Source organism: Equus caballus, chromosome 26 (genome assembly GCF_041296265.1).
Source record: "Equus caballus isolate H_3958 breed thoroughbred chromosome 26, TB-T2T, whole genome shotgun sequence".
Classification (NCBI taxonomy): domain Eukaryota; kingdom Metazoa; phylum Chordata; class Mammalia; order Perissodactyla; family Equidae; genus Equus; species Equus caballus.
In genome coordinates, this window is record NC_091709.1 from 39,963,027 (window position 1) to 39,988,733 (window position 25,707).

The window sequence follows — 25,707 nt, forward strand, 5'->3', positions numbered from 1 at the left end:
TCCAGCTATTTACCGTTTAAGACACACTCACTTTGAAGTAACTCTTCAGATAATTTGGGATTCTCAGATCAATTCCAGGTTTAAGCCTGAGGCGATACCAGGAGCCTCTGCTTCCTGTCTGCCCACTCTGGTCACCCCCTTTCCTGGCATTGCTGATGTCCCTCAACAAAGCCACCGCTGTTCTGATCAGGTCTGGCTTCCAACCCACCCCACAGCCTATGCCCACAGGGCCCCTCACCTCAGGGACCTGGTGGCTGGCATTGTGAAAACCTCCCTCCAGGCACCCAGAAATACTCACTCCTCACCCACACCCCGTTGGGCTGGGGAGGGGACATCTCGGGCCCCATTCAGGGCTGGGTGCATGTTTCACCTTCTTTCTTGCCCTCCCCTGCATTGTGTTTCATCTGAAAAGGCCATTCCTTCATCTGGCTTTGTGGACCAAACATGAGAGCCCGGGGGGCCCCAGAGTTAGACTGGATCCACTTGGGTTACACACGCATGACCTGGATCCATCCTTCATCCAACAAAATTCAATTTGAAAACTGCTTAAGTTCTCTTCTCTCTAATAAGTCTTTTCTTCTGCTTGTCATGTCCAAAAAGAACACTGTCCCTGATGCCTATTTTGTCTGCTAAAGAATCTTTTTCTCCTACTTCCCAATTCTCTATCCATGTGCTGGAAAACTAAAGGGAATTTCTCTTATGATGGCTAATCAAATGCAGAAACAGGAGAGAAATCTTGAACCCAAAGGGAGCAAGGTTGAATATGCAATTGAATAAGATGGAAGAGACTATGTAAGCAAATGAAGGGACAAAAGAAAAACAAAAAAGGCTACTGTAACAAATTTACCAAAAACTGGAGGGTTTAACACAACGGAAATTTATTCTCTCAGAGTTCTGGAGGCCGGAAGTCTGAGATCAAGGTATGGGCAGGGCTGCGTTCCCTCCGCAGCCTCTCAGGAGGATCCTTCCTTGACTCTTGTAGCTTCTGGCAGCTACTGGCACTCCTCGGCATTCCTCGGCTTGTGGTCACATCACTCTAACCTCTGCCTCCATCTTCCCCTGGCTTCTCCTGCGTGCACCTGCCTTATCTCCCTCTGCTGCTCTTATAAAGATGCTTGTGATGGCACTTAGGGCCTAACTTGATCATCCAGGCTGATCTCCTCATCGCAAGCTCCTTAATCACATCTGCAAAGTCCTTTTTCCAAACAAGTTCACATTCGCAGGTTCCGGTGTTTAGGACGTGGACACATCTGTGGGGGACCACTTTTCAACCTACCATACTATCCTCACGCTCCCGGTTGGAATGTACAGCAGAGAGAGAGAAAAGGAAAAAAATCTAATGAAATACTAACTTCACCACCCAACAGTTCAGTGGAGAGAGAAGCACGGTTAGAAAAGAGCTAGTGTTTCCGTTTCTGGTGCCGTCTGCGGCACAGGAGAGATCCCACCTTCAATCTTCATGTCAACATGTGTTATTTCTTCCTTGAGAGAAACAAAAACAAATAATCCAGTATTGCTGAGCAGAACAGCTCGCAAGTGGAAGAGCCGGGGCTGGCTGTGTGCCCCTGGCTCGTGGTGATGCCATCTGCCCAGCCAGCCCCTCCCCTGCCTCCCACCAGCTCATTTTGGCTCCTTTGGGCCAAAGGGCTCCCAAGCCAGCCACAGCTGGAGTGCAACTGTCAGTGCCCCCATTTAAAACCCATTTGTGAAAGGCTCATAAATCACAGCCTTGGAAAACTCACTCCTCATTATAACTCAGCAAAGAACAGCTCTCGTTCAGCAATGGAAATGGATGTGAGTGTGTAGTAGGTTGTTTGTTCTTTGCAGCAGGGGGTCATATGTAAGGGGATTTTGCATCATGTTCTTTCAGCTGTTCGTGTTATAATGATAATGTTCGTGAATAATGATAGGCATTTCTCCAAATGTACCCATCTCCATTGTTAGATCAAGCAAGTGGCGGCTGAACACTTAGTGTGATTTCAGGGGAGCCAAAAAGGCTCCGAATGCCAATATCCCTCCCCTCTGAGCCTGCAAAACAACTAGGTCAACGTCCCAAATACTACAGTTAGAGTTTCCTTCCTTTGGACTTGCCCCTGGTCAAAACTCTAATATTGCTGGAAGGGGTCACACTTTAAGCACGGTTTTATTTATATATTTGTCCCAGTATTTTCTCAGAGCAAGTGGTATGGTGGGAGTGCAGGATAATCCACTGGATGGGATAGGGAGCCACCACTGAGACTGAAGAGTCATCAAAGGCAAGGCTGAGTCGGGCTATGCTGGAGGAAGGTCCCCGGTGATCCTAGTTTACTGGCGAACTAAATATATGAAATGCCTTTGCTGTGCCCAGAGATATGCCTTCCACATAGATCATCTCATTTAATCCTCACATCAACCCATGAGGCAGGCACCAAAGCTGCTCCATTTAGGAGCAGGATGAGATCTAAGAGGCAGTACCTAAGCCCATTTGTTCCCATCCCAACAAGTCGCCAAAGTGTATACATCCATATAAAGTTGAGTGTCACAAAGTAACTGTCTCCAGACCATGGGAAAATAAGTGCTTCGGGGCTAGCTTGCTCCACAACCAGATCTCAGACAGGACACATTCCTGGAGGTGGAAGAGGTCTCCAGGGATGCCACAAAACAGACAGACAGACAGACACAGACAAAGAAAAGCTGAGTCTGAGAAAGGATAGAGAGGAAAGGAGGCAGATGGGGGCACAAGATTTCTGTGACCAGAAGCTGAGTGGAAATCACCAAGGACTAGAGCAGGAATGCCCAGGAGGAGGCTGAAGGGCAGGGAGACAGGGCCGAGTAACCAGGAACCGGAGTGGCAGGGACTGGCCTGAACATATGGCAACAGGGAGGCGGTGCGGCTGCTCCGACCTAGGGTCTCAAAGGGGGACCCGAACCTGAGATTCTTACTCTAGAAAAAAGTCTTTAAAGGATTCTGAGGTGATCTGGTATGGAAGAGATGGGTCTTCCCACCTACTGGCAAAAGCACACATAGACCCCCTTTGAGGGAAAGTCCCCCACGTTAGTTTGCAGGGAATGCCACAAATTAAAATTAAGCATGACCTCACAAACAAAAATCAACAAATATTTGGGAAGGCAAGTCACCCAAGGACCATAGACGTTTCTATTGTAGCCACGGCATGCAGAATTATGAAGTATAGAATATCTAGCGAAGAAAGGACACACATATAATGTAGGAATAAACAACAGGACACCATTGGGCATGAATTGGTAGACTTGGGGAAAAAACAAACAGAACTTCTAAAAATTAATAAGGTAATTGTTGAAGAAAAAAACCTAATGGATAAGTTAAACAGTAGATTATACTTGAGAGTATTAAAGAGTGTTCAAGAGAGAATTAATGAACTGGAAGATATATCTGAAGAGCTTATCCAGACGACAGCAGAGAAAAAGAGATAAAAATATGAAAAAGTATAAAAGATACGGAGAAAAGAATGAAAGGTCTAGCACAGAGGTTGGCAAACTATAGCCTGAGTTCCAAATCCAGCTGGCCACCTGTTTTTTTAAATAAAGTTTTATTGGAACATTACCATGCTCATTTGTTTATGTATTGCCAAGGGCTTCCTTCAAACTACAATAGAGTTGAGTAATTGTGACAGAGACGCTATGGCCTCCAAAGTCTAATATATTTTCTCTCTGTTCTTTCATAGAAAAAAAATTGCCCTGGTTTAGTGTATATATGACTCGGAACCCAGAAGGAAAATATGGAGAGAAAGGAAGAGAGGTGGCATTTTTAAAAATAATGACTAAATTTTCCAGAACTATTTAAAATACAAAGCCACATATCCAGAGAATACAAGATATTCTTAGCAGAATAGAGAAGAGTTATGCTTGCTGGATGGACTAGATTGTGGCCCTCAAAAAGATATGACCAAGTCTTCATCCCCAGTACCTGTGAACATGACGTTATTTGGAAATAGGGTCTTTTCAAAGGTAATCAAATTAAGGATCTTGAGTGAGATCATCCTGGATTTAAGGTAGGCCCTAAATTCAGAAAAACAGAAAAGGGAAGAAGATCAGTGATGCAGAGACACAGGGAAGAAGGCCACATGAAGACAGAGGCAGAGATTGGAGCGATGCTGCCACAAGCTAAGGAATGTCTGGAGCCATCAGAAGCTGGAAGAGGCCAGGAGAATCCTTCTCTAGAGTCTTTGGAGGGAGTGCAGCCCTGCTGACACCTTAATTTGGGACTTCTGGCCTCCAGAACTGTGAGAGAATAAATTTAGGTTGTTTCAAGCCACCAAGTTTGTGGTGTTTGTTATGACAGCCCAAGGCCACTAACATAGATTTTGTTTAGTGTGGTAGAACAAAGATGATTCCAAGTCTTTTGTCATTCCGCATCACAATAAGGGCTGTTATTTATCTCCCCTCCTCTTGAATCTGGGTTGGCCCATGACTGTTTTAACCAAGGGAATGTGACAGAAGTGATGCATGCTGCTGTTCCAGTTCTAGGCCTAAGACTTCAGAAGCCCTCGCAGATTCTGCTTTTACACTTCTAGGGGGTTGAGCTGCCCCATGAGAAGTGCAGGCACCCTGATGAAGAGAGTCCATGAAGAAGCCATATGAGAGAGAACAGGACCCTGGGACTCCATGGAGAAAGACAGAACGGCTGGGCCATCCAGCCTTCCAGTGAGCCCAGTCTTCTAGATGTCTCTGCCGTGCAACACTTTGGAACTGGCTTCCAGCTTTGCCTCCCAATTGTCCCTTTCCAGGGCCTGGCTTTCAGGACTAGAGCCCCCGGGGCCTTCTAAATTCCAGGGTACTCCCCCAGAGGAAGCTCAGGTGCAACCAGTCCTGCCCCGGGGATCTTATCTTATGGGGGTGAACCTTCTTGGATGTCCCAGTCCGGTCGAGTCCACAGATGATTGCAGCTCCAGGCAACAGCATTTGCAGCAGAAAAACCACCCAGCAGACCCCAGTCAACTCCCAGAATCATGATCAGACGAAGTATCGACAAACTTGAGAAAGAATGTAGGCACTGCAGGCAAAACCAGGTGGAGATGAAAGGTTGGTCCTTGGTTCCTGTTCTTAGTAGATGAGCTGGTAATAATAAGTTCTCTAGACAGGTATGAGTAGGAGATGGACAGAGCATCCAGACAAAAGTTAACTTAGGTCTTAGGATCAATATGACTCTAATTTTGTTAACCATACATAAGGAGTGCTGCCGCTGCTTCTTATTAGTAATTAACACCTCTTTTACACCTATGTAAATAAAACTACTAGTCAAATAAAACAAAACATCAAATTAATAAATATTGAATTTTATAAAATCATAAAAACAAACTCCTGTGGTTAAATATGTACCTTAGGGCCAGAAACTTGACTGGTGGATGGAACTGTAAAGGTGAAATGGCATCTCATTTATCAGCAATCATGCACATCTCATCCCATAGAGAGAAAGAAAAAACACATCACACCTGAGACAAAAGAACTAAAACAGGATCAAGTCTTTCCCGTAAGTTCCTAACTCTGTAGCCAAAACAACTTTATCCCAGACTTTCGCAATGCTGCTGTCTGGAGATCTGTCAGGACCTCCTGGATATGATAATCATGTGATAAATTTGCTGTTTTCCTGCCATGTGCAGACTAGCTGTAATCTCAGTAGCCTTGGTAATATTATGGATTTTTTTTTCCTTTAAATACCTGTTGTACTTTCATTTGATGATCCAAGTCTTTCTAACCCCTGGAAGTTCTTGCAGATCTTTTTCAAGTAAGCTTGGTTTCTAAATGCTTTTGTCTTAAAATCTTCCATTTACAGAAGCCCTGAACCCAGGGAACCCAGGCAGAATGGAAGATGGCAGCAGGATACTGGGTGGAAAATAGAGAATTAAGTGAACATCCATATGCTGAACAGCCATGTTCTGCCACTTAGCTCCAAGAACACTGGAAATGAACTGTCTTTCCCCCAGTGGAGAAATTGGAGGATTTGTCCTGGAGAAACTAAATGACCCCAGTAGAAAGACTTACAGATACTAATAGTTGGGGCTCCCAATGGAAAAAACAGATAGCCTTTCAATCAACTCTCACTGAAGACCCACATGTCCCACCAAATTCCACAGAGTTTCCAGTCAGATTCCTCCTCTGACATGTGGACAGACCAGGTCTTTCCCTTTTGTTCATTTCTTCTCTTTTTTTATTCTGTTTTATCACATTAGACACCATCCTCTAACATCATGTTAGAGACCTTCTTTCTAGCATTCTAACATGAGATGACCTCTAGCATGATAGGCAGAAAACAAACAGAAAAAAAAGAGGCAAATGTGGGTGGCTGGAAAAAACTTCAAAAATTATGAGCATAATTCTCAAAGGAAATATAATGTATCCATGAAACAAGAATAGGATGATAGGAAAAAGGGCACAGTCAGAGAGCAAGAGTAAGGTCTTGGAAAGTAATAATGCATTAGCTAAAATGAAAATTTCAATAGCCCAGTTAGAAGATGGAGTTGAAAATATATCCAGGAAGTAGAAAAAAATGACAAAGAGATAAATAAGATGAGAAAGAATAAAAGAAAATCATAAAATCAATTCAGAAGTCAACATCCAACAACAGGAGTTCTATAGAAGACAGATAATTCAGAGAAGAAGAAATTATGAATGAAAGAATACCCAAACAACTGTCACCACCACAGAGCATGATCTTCCAGACTGAACAGGCCAGAGAGTACCCAGCATGATGAATGGGAGGAAAAGCCCTCACCAAAGACTTAAAAAATTTATTAAACTTTCAGAGAGGAAAAAATAGTTCACGTTTTTAGAAATTCAAACGACATCAACTACTCAACAGTAACATTAGAAACTGGAAGGCAGTAAAACAATGCATTCAAAATTCTGAAGAAAAATTTCCAATCTAGAATTCTATAACTAGTCAAAGTAGCAATTCAAGAATAAGGGTAGAATGAAGACACAGAAGTCAAAAATCTAAAAAATTTGACTTCCCTTGCATCCTTTCTCAGGAAGCTAATTGAGGATGTGCTCCACCAAATGAAAAACAGACCAAGTAAGATAAAGGGATGAGAGAGAGAGAGAACTGACACTTGGGAGCCCCAGTGGGGTCTCATGAGGAACAGGGCATTTATATAGCCTCAAAGTACCTCCCCCCCAAAATACCTATTAATTACAAAAAGGAATAGGATTAATTTACAGTGGAGAAGTCTGATAGATATCACCTTAATCAAATGATCAAATGTAACATCAATAGCAATGGGGCAATGAAAGTCATGCACCATTTTGCAGGATGCAATGAAAACACGGCACTAATGGCAGCGAAGCACTATCTGGAGCTAATCATGAGGAAGATCAGACAGAAAGGCAGAGGAACCGTTTCAGATGAAAGGAAACTAATGAGACATGACAATTACATGGAACACGTGATCCTGGATTGGATCCTGGATCTGAGGGGAAAAAGTTATAAAGAACATTATTGGGAAAATTGATGAAATGTGAATATAAACTCTGGATTAAACAATAGTAGTGTTACCACAGTAAATTTCTTAATTTTAATAATTGTTATGAGGTTATGTATGAGAATATTCTTGTTCTAGGAAAATACACACTAAAGTATTGGGGGGTTGAAGCAGCATGATGACTCCAATTTGTTTTCAAATGATTCAGAGAGAGAGAATGAATAATCAATGGGAGGAAATGTAAACAACTGGTGAATCTGGGTAAGGGGTATAAGAGAGTTCCTCATTCTATTCTTGCAACACTTCTGTAAGTTTGAAATTATATAAAAATTAGAAATTACAAAAAGTTTCATTCATTTCATTGAGTTCAGTTCCATAGAAGTTTGCATTTTGTAGTTTAAAATGTGGTTTTACCAAAGGAATAAATGAAAGGCAATATAAGAGAGGGCTTTAGGTTAAACAGCATCTACCCAGAGGTAGGCTGCAGGATAACTACTTCCCTGAGCCTCACTTTCCTCATCTATAAAATAGAGTAGTAATAATACCTATACTATAGGATTTGAGGATTATATCAGGTAAAATGTGTACCGTCCATACCACCTTCTCGAAAAGCTCACTTTGAGAAACACACCCTGATGGACATAACTCCTCCGCTGCTCTGGTAGCTCAGACCTCAGCACAGAAAGGTCATACTATGTGGCTTATTCATGCAGTTTTCCCTTTTGTATGCCTGATAGCAAGATTTTCTTAAGGATCCTATACAGGAAGAAGGTGACAAGAGCCCCACGTAGCTCTGATATGTCCCACTATTTCCCAAGTCCTTTCTCACTATTTATTTCTTTACATTGCAGAAGCATCCCTGCCCTGAGCAGCCACAGACACAGAGAATAAAGGCGATCTTACAGGTGTGTCTCTCTCTAAACACAGTAAAAAGGAGGGGGGAAAAGAGGCACATCCCTCAATCAGTGGGTCTCCGAAAGCAATGCACCCGAGAGGTTCCCCTGGCAGTGTGGAGACATGAGACTAGAACAAAAGAAATGCCATATTTGACTTCTATTTCTAGTTTTGAAGAAATGTCAGAGCAAACTCTGTGCTAGGAGCAACTATAAAAGCTGGATAAAATATGAAAGACAGCTGCTGAATGCATCAGAGAACAACTGAGACACCCAGGACGCAATCCTGGAGAGATCCTGGAGTGGAGAGAAGTGCGTTGAGCTGGACCCCAGACTGGCCACTACTTTTTCCCTTGGAACATTTGCCAGTTTGAAGCACAGGCAACAGAGGATGAATGAAAAGCAGCAACCTGAAGTTTGCATCAGTCTCATTAAACTGGGAAGAAGAAAAAATGAGTTTAGGATTGCCAAGGTAGTTAGTACTTGAGGGGTAAAAATCCCAGGGGAAAAAAAAAAAAAAAGATGACCTGCAGAGATACGAGCTTGACATTCTGTGTGGGTTTTGCTTGAGGTCTTTGCTGCACAGAGCTGAAAAACAAATCATAAAATTGCAATAAAGAGGTCAAAAATTGAAGCAGAACTTTCAAGAGTCTTGTTGTGGGTTGAACAGTGGAACCCCCAAATTTGTGTCTGCCCAGAACCTCAGCAAGTGATCTTCTTTGGACATGTAATTAATTAAGTATCTTGAGATGAAATTATCCTGATTAAGAGTGTGTCCTAAATCCAGTGACTGGTGTCCTTGTAAGAAGAGATGAGGACACAGAGACACACAGGGGAAGGTCATGTGACCATGGAGGCAGAGACTGGAGTGATGCAGCCACAAGCCAAGGAATGTCCTGGGTCACTGGAAGATGGAAGACGCAAGGAAGAATTCTTCTCTAAAGCCTTCAGAGGGAGCATGGCCCTGATGACACCTTGAGTGCTGGCCTCCAAAACTGAGAAAATAAATTTCTGTTGTTTTTAGCCACCAAGTTTGTGGTAATTTGTTATGGCAATCCCGGAAAACTAACATAAGTCTTGCAGTGGTGAAGATGCCAAAATTAGAATCCAGGGCCTGCCAGAGAGGAAGAGCTCAGGTAAATATCCCAGGCTTTCAAATGAGACCCCAGAAGGACTATGCCTAAGAGAAAAGGAAAGTCAAATTTGGTCTGAATGCCAGACTAAATCTTCTCAAGGATGAAAAATACAGAAAAGTGGATAAGATACATGTGAAATACAGTGTAAAGATCCAACATAAGTGTAATTGGAGTGGAGAAGAGATGATGGAGAGGACAGGGAGAAGCAATAACTGAAGACAGACAGACTGAGAATTTTCCAAAACCGACAGAAGACATCAAACCACAGACTCTATCAACTCTATCAACTCCAAGCAGGATAAATATAAAGAAAATTATTTCTAGGTAAATCATAAAACTGATGGAAACCAAAGACAAAAAAAAAAAATCTTAACCACACGTTACATTCAAAGGAACAACAATTAGACTGACATCTGACTTTTCAACAGGAACAACAGAAGACAACGAAATACGAAGGAACCTGCTTAAGGAGGGGAAAAGGGGAATCTATGGAAAACCTGCAGCAAACACTATATTTAGTGGTGAAATATGGAAAGCTTTCTCTTTGAGACCAGGAATGGAGAAAGGATGTCTGTTCTAACCACTTCTCTTCAAAATGGCATTGACATAAATGAAATAAAATTGCAATTATTTACAGACAACATAGCACGTTCTTTGGGCAGCTCGGTGGAAGTGCCCTGTCCCCCCCGCAATGCAGGTAGCAGGGCGTCCTGGCACAGAGGCTATAATTCTTTGGGGGTTGCCCATAGTCCGTGGGAAGGAGCGATGTCTGGCTTGACGCAGCTGCCTCTTACTGCGATAGGGTGCATCCTTCTGGCGGCCGCAGGAGGGAGAACCCTGAGCAGGTGGGCTGCACGCAGGCGCACTGAGTCACGGGGTGGGGCCTTAGGAGACCCGCGAGGGTCTGGTCTCGCCCTGAAGTCATCCTCTTGCCCGAGGGAAAGTAACCTTAATTGGCAAAACCCACGATGACAGGTTGAGAGAGAGACCACAGGAGAAAGGAGAAAGGAGAAATTTGTCTATTTCAATACCTTCAATGTCACTTTTTTCCTGCCTTTTGAACAAGAGGCCTCACATTTTTATTTTTCACTGGGCCCTGAAAATTAGGGAGATGGCCCTGCTTCCCTTTATACCTCAAGGCACAGCTTAGACCAGATAAGATCTCCGTGATAACGAGGGTGGGGTGAAGGAGGAGGCAGGGGCTTTGTCCCCGGCTTTGTCTATAACGCACTCCCGAAATTGTGCACTGGGGTCAAACGTGAGAAGTCGGAACAATAGATGTACCCTTGGAGAACTGAAAATTCTTCTAAGATCTGAATTTTCACTTTCTCCCTTAGGTACGCCTTTTAATTTGTAAGTAGTTCGATATGGTTTTCTAAAAGATAGGAACTCTTTTTAAAATATATAACTACAATATCACTATCATACCTTAAAAATTGACACCGATGCTTTGATGGCATCAAACATCCGGTCTCCACATTTCCTTGATTTTCTCATACATCTTTTACAGGTAATTTGCCTGAATTAAAATGCAAACAAATTCTCCACTTTGCACGAGATTAATGTGTCTCAGCATCTTTCATCCCCAGGTTCCCTCCCTGCCCCCCCCCCACCCGCCTTTTTCACCTTGCTATTTATTTGCCAAAGAAACTGATCAGTCTTTCCTATAGTTTCCCATATTCTAGATTTGCTGGTAGCAGTCCCTGATTTCTTTAACATATTTCTCTGTTCCTGTATTTCCTGAAAACTGGTAGTTAGAATGTCTAGTTAAGGACTGAATCAGATTCAGAGTTGATGTTTTTGGCAAGACTATTTTATAAGGAGTATATACACTCCACCAAGAGGCATGTAAGATCTCTGAATTATCCTGGACATTTTTCTCTCTCTCTCTCTCCCCCTGCCCCTGAGGTTAGCAGCCATTGATGATCAAGCGATCATTGATAAAATCCATAGTTTCATCAGAAGTTTACAAAATGGAGTATCTTAATTCTATCCTCTCTCCTTTTATAATAGAATACTTCTGTAAAGATAAAATTTCCCTGGTTAACTATTTGCTTACCCTTGGATGTAATTCTAATGTTGTATTTCCAGCATTTCATACCTGCTTCTACTATTATTCTTTTCCTTCACTACTGAATCCACAGTTGGGCAGTTTAACTTCCTGGGGTGTCTGGTTGAGTCTAAAGACCCAAACGTGGGTCGGTCCCATGGCATAGTAGTTAAGTTAGGCGTGCTCCCCTTCAGCAGCCCCGGTTCCCAGGTTTAGATCCTGGGCATGGACCTACACCACTCATCAGCCATGCTGAGGCGGTAACCCACACACAAAATAGAGAAAGACTGGCATAGATGTTAGCTCAACGACAATCTTCCTCCAGCAAAGAAAAAAAAAAGAGAGAGAGAGAGGAAGATTGGCAACAGATGTTAGCTTAGGGTGAATCTTCTTCACCAAAAAAGAAAAAAGAGAGAGAGTGAGCCAGAAATATAAAATGCCTGGCTTCAGCCCACATAGGACTCAAATGTTCCTCTTTAAAAAAAAATTTTTTTAAAGACTCACACATTCACAAAATCTAAAGTTTCCTTTCTAATTCTGTTGTATTGCATTCATGAGGTCTATGATTTCCTTTCTCCATTTTCCACTAACTTTTCAAAATTAATTCGAATTAGGAAATTCTAATTATGAAAGGATGCAATATAATATTCAAAGAATTATGCAAACGTCAATGAACAATTGAAGAACACAACCTGCTGAAGCTGTCCTGTGGGCTAGCAGGGACCTCCACCAGGCAACAGTTGAAAATGGTCCTCCATCAGCAGATACACCTGAGGCCAGGTGTGATGGGTCATGCATAGGGTGTGAGGAGACACTGCACAAAGCCAAACGCATGAGAGTCATGGGCACCTGGATCTGGTCATGTAAGGTGCACAGATCTCCCAAGGAGGTGCACACATCCTCTTACGCATCCTAAATCTGTGCTCTGCTGGAGACTCATCCATCCCCAGTGAGCCCAGGGCAGCTGCAAATGGCAGCTGAGGTATCATTCCTCCCAGAGCACAGGCGTCTCCCCTCGGCGTGGAACTTCCTCATTTCCTACCAGGATACAAGGAAGAAAACTGGGTAGACACGGAAACCCCTGCATATACACTTCCTTAAACCACGTAATTGATATTCAACCTATGTATCTTTCAACTCAGAATATCTAGGGACATGCAAATATTTTACTTATTTTATGGTTATTACTATAGCCTTTTAGCATTTAACATTTCAAGTCCAACTCATGTTTAATGCATGAGCTCTGGGAAAATTTGATTGATAGGATAGATTACTAATATGTTTAAGGAATAGCTTACAATAATCAGATTAGATGTAAAACAGTGGAAACTCTCTCCAAGTAAATGTGTAAGCAGTAAGTCTCTACAAACTGAAAACACATCAAGTACTCTACAGGAAAGGAAACCTCAGAGTGAGTAATCTTGGCTTTGGCTCAAGCTCCTCCTGACCCACTAAATCGTACAAGGGCATCGGTGGTTGAAAGCTAAAATTAACACTTCATAGGTCTTGCCAGAGAGTTCAGATATCTTCAGTGGGAACTTTCCATGCTCTTGTGACAGACCAACACCCATTGGTGTTGCCACGGGAAAAAAAAAATAAGAATTGAGTTTCCTGCCTTGGTTTTTCCAGCAACTGCCACGTGGGCAGCCTGCTTGGCCTCTGGTGATAACCCCACTCTGGTCGCACTGACTCCACAAATATTTATTGGCCATCTGCTATGTGCCTGGTACAAAGCTGGGTACCAGAGGTAAAGAGGGACATGGGACAGACAGAACATGTGCCCCAGAACCAAGAGGTCTGGCCCCCTAGACCAGCCCCTGTCCTCAATGGCCATGCGGTTGGAGGCCAAGTCTCAAAAATCACATCAATTCTAGGCATTGGAAGAGTTCCTGGTGGAAGCAGCATGCCACACCAAGTTCGTAAGGGCTGGACTAGATCCCAGCTCTGTCCTTTACCAACTGTGTGGTATGAACCTGTGGTCAGTTAGAAATGGCCAGAAAGGAAAAGCAGAGCTGGAGAGGGAGGGTGAAAGGAAGATCTGAGGGAAACCACATGGATATAATTTCTTTTCTTTAATCGGATGTAACTTTCATAGTCAAATATAATAACATCCGCAAGTCTTAAGTATACAGCTTGGTGAATTTTTCACATGAATCCCATGTAACCACCACCTAGATCAAGATACAGAACATTTCCCGCATCCCAGTAGATACAGTTTTTAAAGGGAAAATACCGAAAGTCAAATCTCAGGACTTCTGCTAGGTGACCACAATCACTCCTCCTGGCATCAGAGCCGTTTCCTGAGCAGAGGAGATGAATTTATAGCCTCTTTTCTCATCCTTCTAGTGACCAAGAGCACTACTTATAGAAAGGTCTGTGGACATGGGGATACAGATGGAGGCTGTGATCTGGCTTGGAACAGAGTTTCATTGCGTCCTAAGCTAACTGGCCAATCCAAGGACGAAATCTACAATCTTGCCCTCTTCTCAACACCAAACTCAAAAGGACTAGTTACCCAAGCCAGATTTTCCTTGTTATAAAACTAACTAAATATTTATCATAAAATTGCTACATGGGGGGCTGGCCCCGTGGCCAAGTGGTTAAGTTCGCGCGCTCCGCTGCAGGCGGCCCAGTGTTTCGTCGGTTCGAATCCTGGGCGCGGACATGACACTGCTCATCAAACCACGCTGAGGCAGCGTCCCACATACCACAACTAGAAGGACCCACAACGAAGAATATACAACTATGTACCGGGGGGGCTTTGGGGAGAAAAAGGAAAAAATAAAATCTTTAAAAAAAAAAAAATTGCTACATGGTCGAAATAAAAGCTGGAGGGATATAGCAGCACTATTCATAATAGCCAAAAGGTGGAAGCAACTCAGATGTCCATCAGTGGGCAAATGGGTAAACAAAATGTGGTCTATCCATACAATAGAATATTATTCAGCCGTAAAAAGGATTGAAGTACTGACACATGCTACAACAGGGATGCTACGACCTGGATAACATCCTGCTAAGTGAAATAAGCCAGAGCCCTAAGCTATATCATTCTGTTCATATGAAAGTCCAGAATAGGGAAATCTATAGACACAGAAAGTAGATGAGTGGCTGCTTAGGGCTAGTAGTGGGGACGAGAGGATAAGGATTCAATAGTAATGGAATTTCTTTTTGAGGTGATAAAAATGTTCTCAAACTGACTGTGGTGATGCTTGCACATATCTGTGAGTATACTAAAAATCACTGAATTATACATTTTAAATGGGTGAATTTATGGTAAGTGATTATAGCTGAATAAAGTTGTTTTTTAAAAGGAGGCAGGGCCAGCCCAGTGGCATGGTGGTTAAGTTCACTCACTCCACTTTGGCAGCCCGGGGTTGGTGGGTTCTGATTCCAGGCCCAGACCTACACACCGCTCACCAAGCCATGCTGTGGCAGCAACCCACATACAAAATAGAGGAAGACTGGCACAGATGTTAGCTCAGCTATAATCTTCCTCAAGCAAAAAGAGGAGGATTGGCAACAGATGTTAGCTCAAGGCCAATCTTCCTCACACACACACACAAAAATGCAGGCAATGCAAAGCAAATTGAAAGATCACTCATAGTCTTACTACCCAAAGATACTCACTATCCACTTTGAGGAATATCTTTCTGGTACTTCTCTCCATATAATTTTGTTGTTGTTTTACTTAATTGTGATCATACAATATGCAGTTTTATAGTATTGGCATGCCTTCCAACATACATCAGTGAGGATTTAGTTGCCAATAACAAAAATTGCTGTTTTAAGCAGAAATGATTTAACAGAGGGATCTCAGTGCTTACAAAACTATGGGAAGGACTATGGGAGAGGATCAAGGCTGGCTCTCCAGGGATGGACAGCGCTGCAGGACTGGCCAGCCAGGGCAGCTGCTAGCACTACCATCAGGAAGGTAGGGCACCAGAAAGCTGCCACCTTGACTGCTGAATCCAGCAATGCCCTAGTTACTTTCAAGCCAGGGGTAGGCACTGGAACTGTTGACCTCATAGCAACGCCACTGGGACCTCTGCCAACTCTGCCACACGTACACACATCCAAAAAGTATTCATGATCATGGCTATCAGCAGAAACCATGAAGGCAGCAGAAGTGTGACTTCCACTTTACTTCTCAAATAAGTGCATCTAAATGGCCATGATTAATTCATATCGGGAACCCTAGCTGCAAGGGAGTCTGGGAAAGAAACTGCTGGCTCTCTAGGATCTGTACTCTAAGAAGACATTACCATACCAGTTGTCACAAACGTTACAATCTTTTTAATAGCTGCATAACTTTTCACTGAATATATATCTCAACACAATGCATCAACCCCCACCCATTTAGGATAATTTGTTTCCAGCATTTAATAATGTTAATATTCCAAAGCTTAATATTATAAATAATTCTGTGATGACAATCCCAATAAGTGTATTGAATAATTCCTTCTCCCAAGCAGTGTGCCAGGCTTTTTATATTCATTATATTTATCATTCATTTTTTAGTTAACACTCATAACCTTCTTATGAGGTAGCTATTATCCCCATTGTACAGATAACAAAACTTGAGGGGTGGAGAGAAGTCAAAACTAGACCTGACACCAAAGCTTGCAACCTTAGCCATTCCCCAAATACTGATGACAAAAGGCTTTTTTTCATACTAGCAATGATTTCCACAAGACAAATAATCAGAAATAGAATTACTGGTTCAAAAGCTGTGAACATTTCTAAGGCCAGATTCTCAGTCAAAGTCATTATTAGGACTGAGAACGCATCAATGGCAGGAACTCACTTTTATCATTCGAATGTCTGGCTGAGCGCCTGGCACACTGTGACCACGAGAGGAATTCTTCTTGGATGAGTAACAGCGCATGTGCAAGTAGGCATGCGTGAGGACTCCCCAATTCAAAGCACTGCCTTCCTTCCCTCAGTCTGTTGGGTTTAGCCACCTTCACATGCCAGGTGACTCACCATCCAGGCCCAGGATTTGGTTGACTGTGAAGAAGTCTAAAATGACCTAATAAGTCACGCCATGGTGCATCTGAGTGACCACGCGCAGGGCTGGAAATTGCATCTCTTCCTTTAGGTGTGTAAATGGTAGCAATTTTTTAGCAAGTGCAACTGCTTCCGTTTGGATTATTTAATAAGTAAATGGCCCTATTAAATGCCAGTTCTCCAAATAAATATTAGCAACTGACATTTATTGTCAGAGTCCACCAATGTCCAAGGTAAGTTAGACTGGAAACCCAGGGCTTTGGCAGCTGTGTCAGCTGCATAACTAGTGCAGGCCACTAAATTGCCTTGACAAGACTCGCCCTACTTCTCCACCAGGAAAACAATTTGTACCCACACAATGCCCAACTGAAGAGGTTTGTATTGCTAAAATCTTGAGACCTCAAAGCACTGCTTTCCTCTGCAGAGCAAAGTTTGGTTGGCAGAATGGTTTGTCTGGGGAATTTCACCACTAAGGTGCCAAAAAACCTGGCGAACATCAGCTGGCCTATAAACAAGCAGGTCTGTGTCCCAATGGGTTCATTCTGCCTTTAGACTCGGTCATGGGGAGCTTTCCACAGTCCTTATTCCCACCCCCCAAAAGAAAAGAATCCCTAAGTTTATTAAAGATACTCCTTTTAGTGCTCCCTTACCCACTTCTTGGACGATATTATTCAGCGGTCTTTAAAGGGGTGGAATTAGAACCTGCATTATCAATATAGAAAATAGCTGGAGAAAATGCAGATGTTTTTTAGCTCATGTCCCACAGGCTGCTCTCACATCTCTGAAGCCGTATCAGGTCCTCCTGGCACAGTCAGAGGAAGCTGGGAGGCAGTATTACCCAACCAGACCTTAATGATTTTATTTATTCCACATGGCCTAAAAAACATGTTCGAACATAACTTGCCATAATTTTTCTGGAGATTTCTATGAATCACTTTTTAATTATGAATAATGTTTTTAGAGACACTCCTGAGAAATTTTACCCAAGGTTCCCTTGACAACCATCCCATAAAGTAAAGTGAAGCAGCTTCCATGACCAACATAGAAAATCTACTTTAAAGCATGGATTCCTAAAAGATCCATTAGTCATCTTCACTGAGAACGGATCTCACGATTTGCACATGCAAAGTGTCGCTGAGAAATTCAGATCAACAACCATAACTGGAAAAACACACTTACCGTCCAATAATGTTCAAAGGATTTTTATACAAAGGTAAATTTTCTAACTTCACTTGGAGCGTTTTCTCTTGTCTTCCAGCTAGGAATTTTCTCTGTGTGTCTAAATTATTGCCTTTCTAACCTCAGCGGAAGGTTTTCGGCTTTTACAGGCTCGACTATGGCTCCAGCAAGAAGGATTCTTGCCTCTAGGCTCAATGCAGGCCACTCAGAAATTAAAAATGTTTGTGCAAGGTAATGAGCGTGAATTTCCATTTCTGAGATTTACTTTCAGAAAATCCAATCGCTGGATCTCAAACAATCAAGCAGGGTCCAAGTACTCTTAGAAAAGAACAGATGGGCGGGGTTGGCCCTGGAATTCCAGGCCTTTTCGCAGGTGCGGCTCGCTGCCTTCCGCTTTCCTTCATTTGTCAGAGTTGACAGCTTCTCCAAAAATGATGGTGTAGACATCAGGCTAAACAGATATATAAATAAGTCAATTAGCTTTCAATGGAGCACTCTTTATGTTGCTTCAACAGGAAGATATTTTCTGGTCAATTACTTTAAGAAGACTTCAATAAACACTAAAAATTATTTGGGCATGCGTAATAATGGCGCTCATCTTTTTCCTCCCTGCTCCCAACTACCCAGGAAGTAACGTAAATTCACATACGAGCTTTGTATTCAGTACCTTGTCTAAAGTGCTTAAAAAGTGTTTGAGGCTGTCGCTTTCGGTCCAGATAGTGTTGAGAGCTCCGAAACAAGTGGAACAGGGCTCTCGTTGCCTTGCCAGGAGCAGCCAGCGTCTCTCTGTTTACTGAACCGCACTCCTCCGCGGACATTCACCTCTGCGCTTTTCTCCGTGTGCCCTCCCCCCCGCCCCGCACGCCCGGCTTGTAATTTATTCAAAAATTAGATTTCTCAATAAAGTTTTCTATATCCACCTCTCTTGTCCGAACCCCACCCCACCGCCCCCCGCATGCCCAGCCCAGGCCCTGGCAATTGGTAGGAACTCTCAAAAATGAAATGCAAGATTTGAACTAGGTCTCTCAAGCCCCATAACAAAGCGGCTTCTTGAGGCTTGGACACTGGGAACGTAGTAGTCGCCCTTGCACAGCTCCTTGAAGCCGTGAGCGCGCTAGCACCCTGACCACTCCTCCCGTCAAGAGGAAAGCGACGAGAACGATCCCCTGAACGGGAAACTGCGCGCCCAGAGAGGAAGGCGCTCGAGGCCTCACCCACCCTGGTCCAAAAGCTCCTGGGAGAGAAGCACAGAGAATTCCGTAGTCAGATTAAATAATGTCTTTGTCTACACACGCAGGGCGAAAAGAGCGTGGGTGCAATAATCAAGATTAGTTTGTTTCTGTCCTCCAAAAAATGAAGAAGGTGCTGTATGTGGGGCCAAAAATATTCACAAACCGCACAGTTTGAATCTACCCTATAGTTGATCAGTTCAGCTAGATGCTTTTGCCAGGGAAAATATTCTTCAAGTGAGAAAAAGTGCTAATCTTAAAAGTCTTTCGTTTTATATGAAAACGTGCTCTACCCCGCGCCTCGTCCTCCGGGGTATTTGCTCTGGCACCTAAAAGGAATTCCGGCTTGGGGCCCTTACAAGAGGGCGAGGGGCGGCGGGGGGGTGGGGGGGGGGGGAGTTGGACCTTCTTTCCCAATCGGGGACCACGCCGGGTCTCGCCACAGAAGGCCGAGCCGCCAGCGCAAGAATTCGACTCTGGATCCGGACTAAGTGCGCGCGAGCTGAGGACGGCTCAGGGGGCTTTGGCGAAGCCAAGATGAAAGCACCAGTGTCTAATTCCCACCAGACATCCCACCACCCACATGCACCGGGTCCCTTCCTCTCTTGCCTGCCCTACAGGTCCCCGTTCTCTTTGGTCCCTACTTCCCGCTTGAAAAGAATGGGGGAGTGGGCGCGGTTCGCAGGGCGGAAGCCGAGCGACAAGAGCGCGCGCGGGGGGCGGTGGGGGGAGGGGAGACGAGCACAGGTTGCCAGTTCAGGCTCGGGACGACGGCCGCACGGCCTCTGGTACCCATGTGAGCGTCACGAACAGCCGCACGCACCCCAGCACCCCTCCTGCCCGGTGCGTACTAAGACGCTGCAGGGTACGCTGCGCTCCCGCCATGCACGTTGCGCGCGCGCGTGCGTCTGAGCCTCCCACTCCCCCGTGCCCTGCGCCCCCTACCCCGGAGTATATTATCCTCCTTACCCCCATCCCGCGCTCGGATCTGCCGGTGTTCAGCTAGCCCTCCGCCCTCCATGCTTACAGAGCTCCTCAAGCGGCCGTGCGCATTGCGCCCCCTTCCGCCAACCGGCCCAGGCCGCGTTTCTAACCACGCCGGCGGTCCCGAGACTTTGCGCGCGCAAAAGGCTGGGCCGCGCCGCAAAGTAAGTCTGACACAGTCCCCTTCTGAGCCTGCACCCAGTGCTGGGAGTTAGGAGTCCTGAGTCTCTTCTGCGGAATTAAAAATACCTCTAGCGACCAGGAAGCCTGATGCTCGGGCCCCCTCCGGCCACCCCTGTCCCCGATTGTGACCCGCTGCTGCCAAAGCCTGGCTTCGGCCCAGGGCGGGGACCGCTGGCGAGGAGGTCCCGCCACCCGCCTCCAGATGGGCGCGGACACCACACAAGCGTGGCTCCGCCGCCGCTCAGATCTGAAGTCCGGCTTTGACGCTCCTGGAACCTCTGATGCGGGACGGCCCTCTGCCGTAGGCGTCGCCTTTTCCTCCCAGGAGGGCAGAGTGTATTCTGGGACATACACCTCTCAGGAAACCCGCCTTCCACGCCGGCCTTTAAAAGAAAAGAATAAATAACTAAAAATCCGCGCGAAGCGGGAAGATGCTCACGCCTGGGGTTGGGGCGGCCGTGCGCGCCCAGGCCAGGCTGGAGGGGGCTAATGTGGCCCTCCCGCCCGCCCGTCGGCCTTTCTGTGACTTTTCTCTGCTAAACCTCGAATCAGTTAGCCTACCTATTCCTACAGATTTGTTCAGATTAAGGAGAGAGTTCCCCAATGTTCGCTTTGCTTTGCAAATAGCCCCCTTAATTAAATGAACCGAGTTTGTGCCTTTAAAGTACTATAATAGCCCTATATTATAGTCAGCCCTACATTAAGAAAAAAAAAATAAGCCCATCGTATTGGTGCTTTCTTTGATGTGCAGAAACATGTGTCTCTGGCCGATAGGCTTTATTTTTTTTGTAACGAAATTTTTTGGTTGATGTTTTCGAAAGGCCGTTTCAGCGCCGTCGTTAATGAACTAATTGATTTTCAGATTTCAAGGCGGTGGTGTGTAATTGCTGTAACCACTCAGGAATTTCAGCGCACACTAGACTCTTAAAACTCCTCCAGCTCAAGCGCTTCCAGACACCATCCTATGCTTGCTGGAGGTGAGAAGCCGGGCTTTGCCAGGAAGCGATGGACTGCCTCTCCTCGAACTGCGACTCTGAGGCGACGTTTCCGTTAAGCCCGGCCGAGAGCCCCCCGGGGAAGGACAGCGGAAGCTCCAGGCCGCAGGGTCGTGGAAAGGTGGGAGGAGGTCGGCGACGCTCGGCTGCCCTCTTCCTCTGCCCCATCCCTGGCCGATCCGGGCGCTCCAGGAGTATCCCCACCCTCCCCGGAGGACACTGGGTGTCTGTGTGCGTTGGGAGGGGCGCGCCAAGTCCCCAGGCACCTTCTCAGAGACGGGGGAGAAAGCGGGGCCGGGTTTGGAAGACCGGGAAGGAAAATGCAGAGGAAAGGCTACCCTCTCACCCCCGGGTAAAATTAGACAAAAACGTGTGGCCGCTGTTTACTCAAACCTGGCGCGGCTTCGGTGGTTCCCTGTGGCCCTCGCTCAGGGACTTTGCTAATCACTATAATTAATTACAGTGGCACTCACTGTTTTTGTTCTCCTAAATGCATGGCCTTGAGGGAGAGAAGGAGGCAGCAGTTACTCCATTCTTCGGACAGGAAACACTGCCCGGGCCGGCCCCCTGGAGCCCCCAACCCCAGAACCCGAAGTTGTCCCCGACAAGCAAGTGCGAGAAGGATCGCGCTCTTTCCGGAATCGCAGAGGGCAGAAGCAGCCTTAGGCAGGCCCGGATGGGCGGCTGGATCTCCCGCCCTGGGGCACCCTCTTCCCCCGCCCCCGGCGCGGCCGGGGCACCCCCCGCGGAGGACAGAACACTCAGGGACCGGGGGTGCCTGCGGATCCGCCCTAGTTCCTGCGATGTAATGAAATAATCGGAGAGAAAAAGCAAACACTTTCTCCAAAGGAGCATCTTCCACTGAGAGAATTGATTAAAAACAAAACAAAAAGAGAAGTAAACTTCGCTCCCTCTACTGTCTGGGGACGAGTGAGGGGAGCCAGTTACTGTCTTGACCTGGTGAGGAATGACTCATTACGAAATTGCTCTGGATACCTGTGATTACTTTTAAATAATGAGTAGTAATATAGTAGTTGTCTGATCATTTCTGGGAGTAGCAATGACCCCCGGCAGAGGTGGTGGTATCTCCATGGGTCTTCCACAAGGAGAGGAGAGAGAAATCGAGGAGCTCTGGGAGATAGGTCAGACTAAAAAAGCCTCCGAGCCATGAAATAGTCATATACGCGATACTGGACGCAAGCGGAATTTTCTGTAGAAACCATATGGTGCTAATTGCTTGTGTAGACAAGGGCTTATAAAACGAATGCGTTCGAATCTCCGTAGTCCTGGATTTTCTGTTGCCTTGGCTTGCTCCAGCGGTTGAAGTTCTCCTTAAACACCACGGCAGAGTTTCGAAACCCCCTCCCCCAAATCTAGTGCTCGGAATGGGAAGGGTCCTGCCCCCGCCCCCTCCTCCTCAGTGACTAAGTCTCTGATCCCCTCCTGCCATCGCCGCACGCAGCCTCTCCGGGAGCCCATCCCCAGTGGAACATCTGCGCGTTTCCCTCTTGATCTCGGTTTCCGCGGGGGATGGGCCTCAGGTAGGCGCCGGGCGCGGCCTGGGGAAAAACAGTTGCGGAGCATCTGAAGCGGAAAATCCAAGCAGATGTGGGGCGGCCTGGGCCTGCCCCTTTCCTCTTGGGGCCTCAATTTCTTCCAGATCAGTTTCCTAATGGAAAATTTCTAAGAGATGGAGGGTATGCCGAGGCTTGCTCCTGCGCCTCGGGGTGCGCAGGAGCGCTTCAAGCAAGACAGACTGGGGGTGGGGGCGCCCCGCAAGCAGGCCGCGCGCTGGAAGCTCGAGGCCTCAATGTGTCGGAACTCTCTTCCCACCCGTCCTCTTCCTGCCCTCAGCTTCCATTCATTCTAGACTCTGCTGGCTCTTTCTGAGCCGGTAGGGGAATCGCTGTTTCTGGTGATGACCGACCTGGGGTCATCCGTTGCGTTTATGCCTTTTCTCTGGTCTCAAAAGGCCAGTGTCCATGCTGTGTGTGAGGCGCTGGGCGTTAGGTCCAAACCATAGACCAGGAAGTACTCCTCGCACCAAGAGACCAGGAGCGAGGGACATGCAGCAGGTGTCCCAAGCCGGGACCGTGCGTTTAGTGCTTTTTCCAGTTTACACAGAGCTTCTAGCCTGTGAGTGTTCATCCTAAGTATCCTGTTCCCCGCGGCCCGGGCTTTCCCTTCGGTAAGGAGAAAACCATAACCAGGCGCAGGGGCTCTTACTTCACTGTTTCACAAGATATCACTATCCTCCCCACCTGGGAAATTTCGGGGTCCACACCCGAATACTTAGGGTACTTTTGGTGGTGCAGAGAGCCCAGGCCCATTGCCGTGTGTGTGTGTGTGTGTGTGTGTGTGTGTGTGTGTGTGTGTGTTGAATGAATGTGTTGGGGTGGGTAAACAATGCCCCCTTGGCATCTGCTGGGACTGGCTTTTGGCCTGAAACTGTCCCACACCGATATGTCTGCTAGCCTTTGAACACTCTGTTAAGCTCCCTCTCAGACCGCGCGATTCGAACCTGTCTGGCCGATGAGAGAACAGCGGCTGCCACTGTGAAGACCCAGTAGCGAGATCTCGAGTACGCTTTCCCGTAAAATGCGGGAAATTTGGTTTGAAGAAAGTTTCTGTTCTTGTTACTTGTCGGGTTTCTCCGACTTCCACTTAACCATGTTTCTGCGATCTGCGTAATCCCTTCAAGCCCGAAGGAATTCTCCTGGGTCTGTAATTGAGGATTGGAAGTCTTGGGGGTGAGGGAAGCGTTAAATCCTCCCCAAGCCTGAGAGGTCCCGGAGCGCACTCAGGGCGGCCTGCGCAAGCTGCGGCGGGGCCTAGCCGGCAGTCGGTTCCCCCTTGGAGCCCCTTCTCCAGGAAGCCCCGAGACGACAACTGTCGGCGCAGCCCGGCGCGGGATTCCAGGCGGGGAAGCGGGCCAGGCGCGCTGCGCTGGGCACTGCGTACCCGCGCCGCTCGCGTGCGGCCCTGACCCTCTGCGCTTACTGCTGCAAACAGGAAAGCGCTCCTGGATCTGAAATCCCAAGGGAAAGTGCTGGTTCCTTGGTGCGCCCGGCGTCTGGTGAAGGGCCACCAACTCCAAAGCTTGTGCAGCTTCGTGGTTTCAGAACACCAGCCCAGTGAGCCAAGGCCACGGCTCTAGGTTTGGCAGGGCTTGGGGACAGGTGGGGGCCCAGCCGGTGTCTGCGCACTGTCCCGCCCACCGAGGGAGCTACGACGACTCCAATCGCCGTCAAACTTATGACTTTCAAAGGGGTCCTTGGAAAAGGAGCGCCAGCTGCGGACAAGGCGGTCGCAGGCCAGGCCCTCCGGGCGCTGGGGAAGGAGGTGGGTGCCGGGACATCATCGGGCAGTGAGTGTGAGGAGCAGCAAGCTCCTTGGGGATGGGGGGGGGGGGGGTGGTGGAGATGGGACCAAGAACCAAGATCCTAGCGCCAGACCTTGCGGCTTTGGCGTCTCACCTCCCGCGCCCACCTCCAGATCAGGCGGCCCACAGCCCCACAGCCTGCACACGGCCAAGGCACCCACAGGACCCCCTGCCCTGCGTCCACGGCATCTGCCCTCTGACCCGCGCGCCGGGGAAGCTGGCGTCGTCCCAGCGCACGCGTCTGCACCGTGTCTAGAGGGTTCAGACTCCTAGAATGAGTGGGGTTTGTGCTGCTGCCGCGGCAGGATGTAAGGAGGATCCTCTCGGGGTTGCAGGCACCGGAGGGCGGGGGCGGAGGAGGGGGCGGCGACGGGACGGATAGGAGGACTCTTGGGGCCCAGAGTGGCCCTGAGGGAGAATGCCAGGATGCCCTGCGGCCGCGTCTCCAACTGCGCTTCCCTACTCCAACTGCCTCCTACCCCATTACCGTGGCCCGCACCAGCGCTCGCCCGATGACCCTTGTCCTGAAGCGCGCGCCCCAACCTCGAGTCCCAGAAATGCCGACTGCGCTAGGTCGGACTGCGGGACCTGGGGCTGTTGAGCCCTGTTCCCGCCGCGGCCGTGGGCGAGGCCTCGCCGCTAGGCTCGGCTCCCCGGCCCCCTCCCTCCGTCGGGGCCGCGCGTCCCCGCGGCCTCCGGCCCCTCCGGGTTAAGGCGCCGACCTCCTTTCGCTCTCGGGTTTCGAGGAGAGAAAGGGCAGAAGGGTCACTTCTGAGCCTCTCTCGCGCCTTTTCCTGATGGGGGGAGGGGGGCGGTCTTCCCTTCTGGCCTCCCGCTTTCTGCTTTCTGACCTGCGAAGAGGGGACAGTGCGGGCGCAGGAGCGGCGCGGGCTCGGGGGATTCGGTCCTTCCCGGCAGTGCATTTGGCCGGCGTGTCGCGCCGCCTCCCCTCGGCTGCGCCCGCCCGGGACCTACCCAGGAGCCACAGAGGAGGTCTTGGCATCTCTCCCTTTCTCCCTCCTTCGCCCCTCCCCGCCGCCCTTCCGAGTGCCCGGGTCCCGCGACCAGCTCGCAGGAGCCGGTCCCCGCGGCGCGCCGTGTGCACTCACCGCGACTTCCTCGAGCCCGGGAGCGCGCGGGTCTCTCCTGGGAGAGTCGCTGGAGGCAGCGGCGCGGAGGCGCGCCTGTGACTCCGGGGCCGCGGCGGGGTCGGGAGGCGAGATTCGCCGCCCC

The 25,707-nt window shown here is 47.5% G+C and overlaps 1 long non-coding RNA gene across 2 annotated transcripts; it reads right to left on the reverse strand.

Moving 5' to 3' along the window:
* Nucleotides 1-830: 830 nt before the first annotated feature.
* LOC102148353 (uncharacterized) lies at nucleotides 831-25,698 on the reverse strand. 2 transcript variants are annotated; one of them, XR_011432828.1, is made up of 5 exons: nucleotides 25,584-25,698; nucleotides 19,900-20,480; nucleotides 17,702-18,152; nucleotides 10,894-10,984; nucleotides 831-1,482 (listed from the first exon to the last, which is right to left on the reverse strand). It is a non-coding gene; the product is annotated as an uncharacterized lncRNA (long non-coding RNA). The 2 variants fall into 2 exon arrangements; XR_011432827.1 differs by lacking the exons at nucleotides 831-1,482; nucleotides 10,894-10,984 and having other exon boundaries at nucleotides 15,789-18,152.
* Nucleotides 25,699-25,707: the final 9 nt, after the last annotated feature.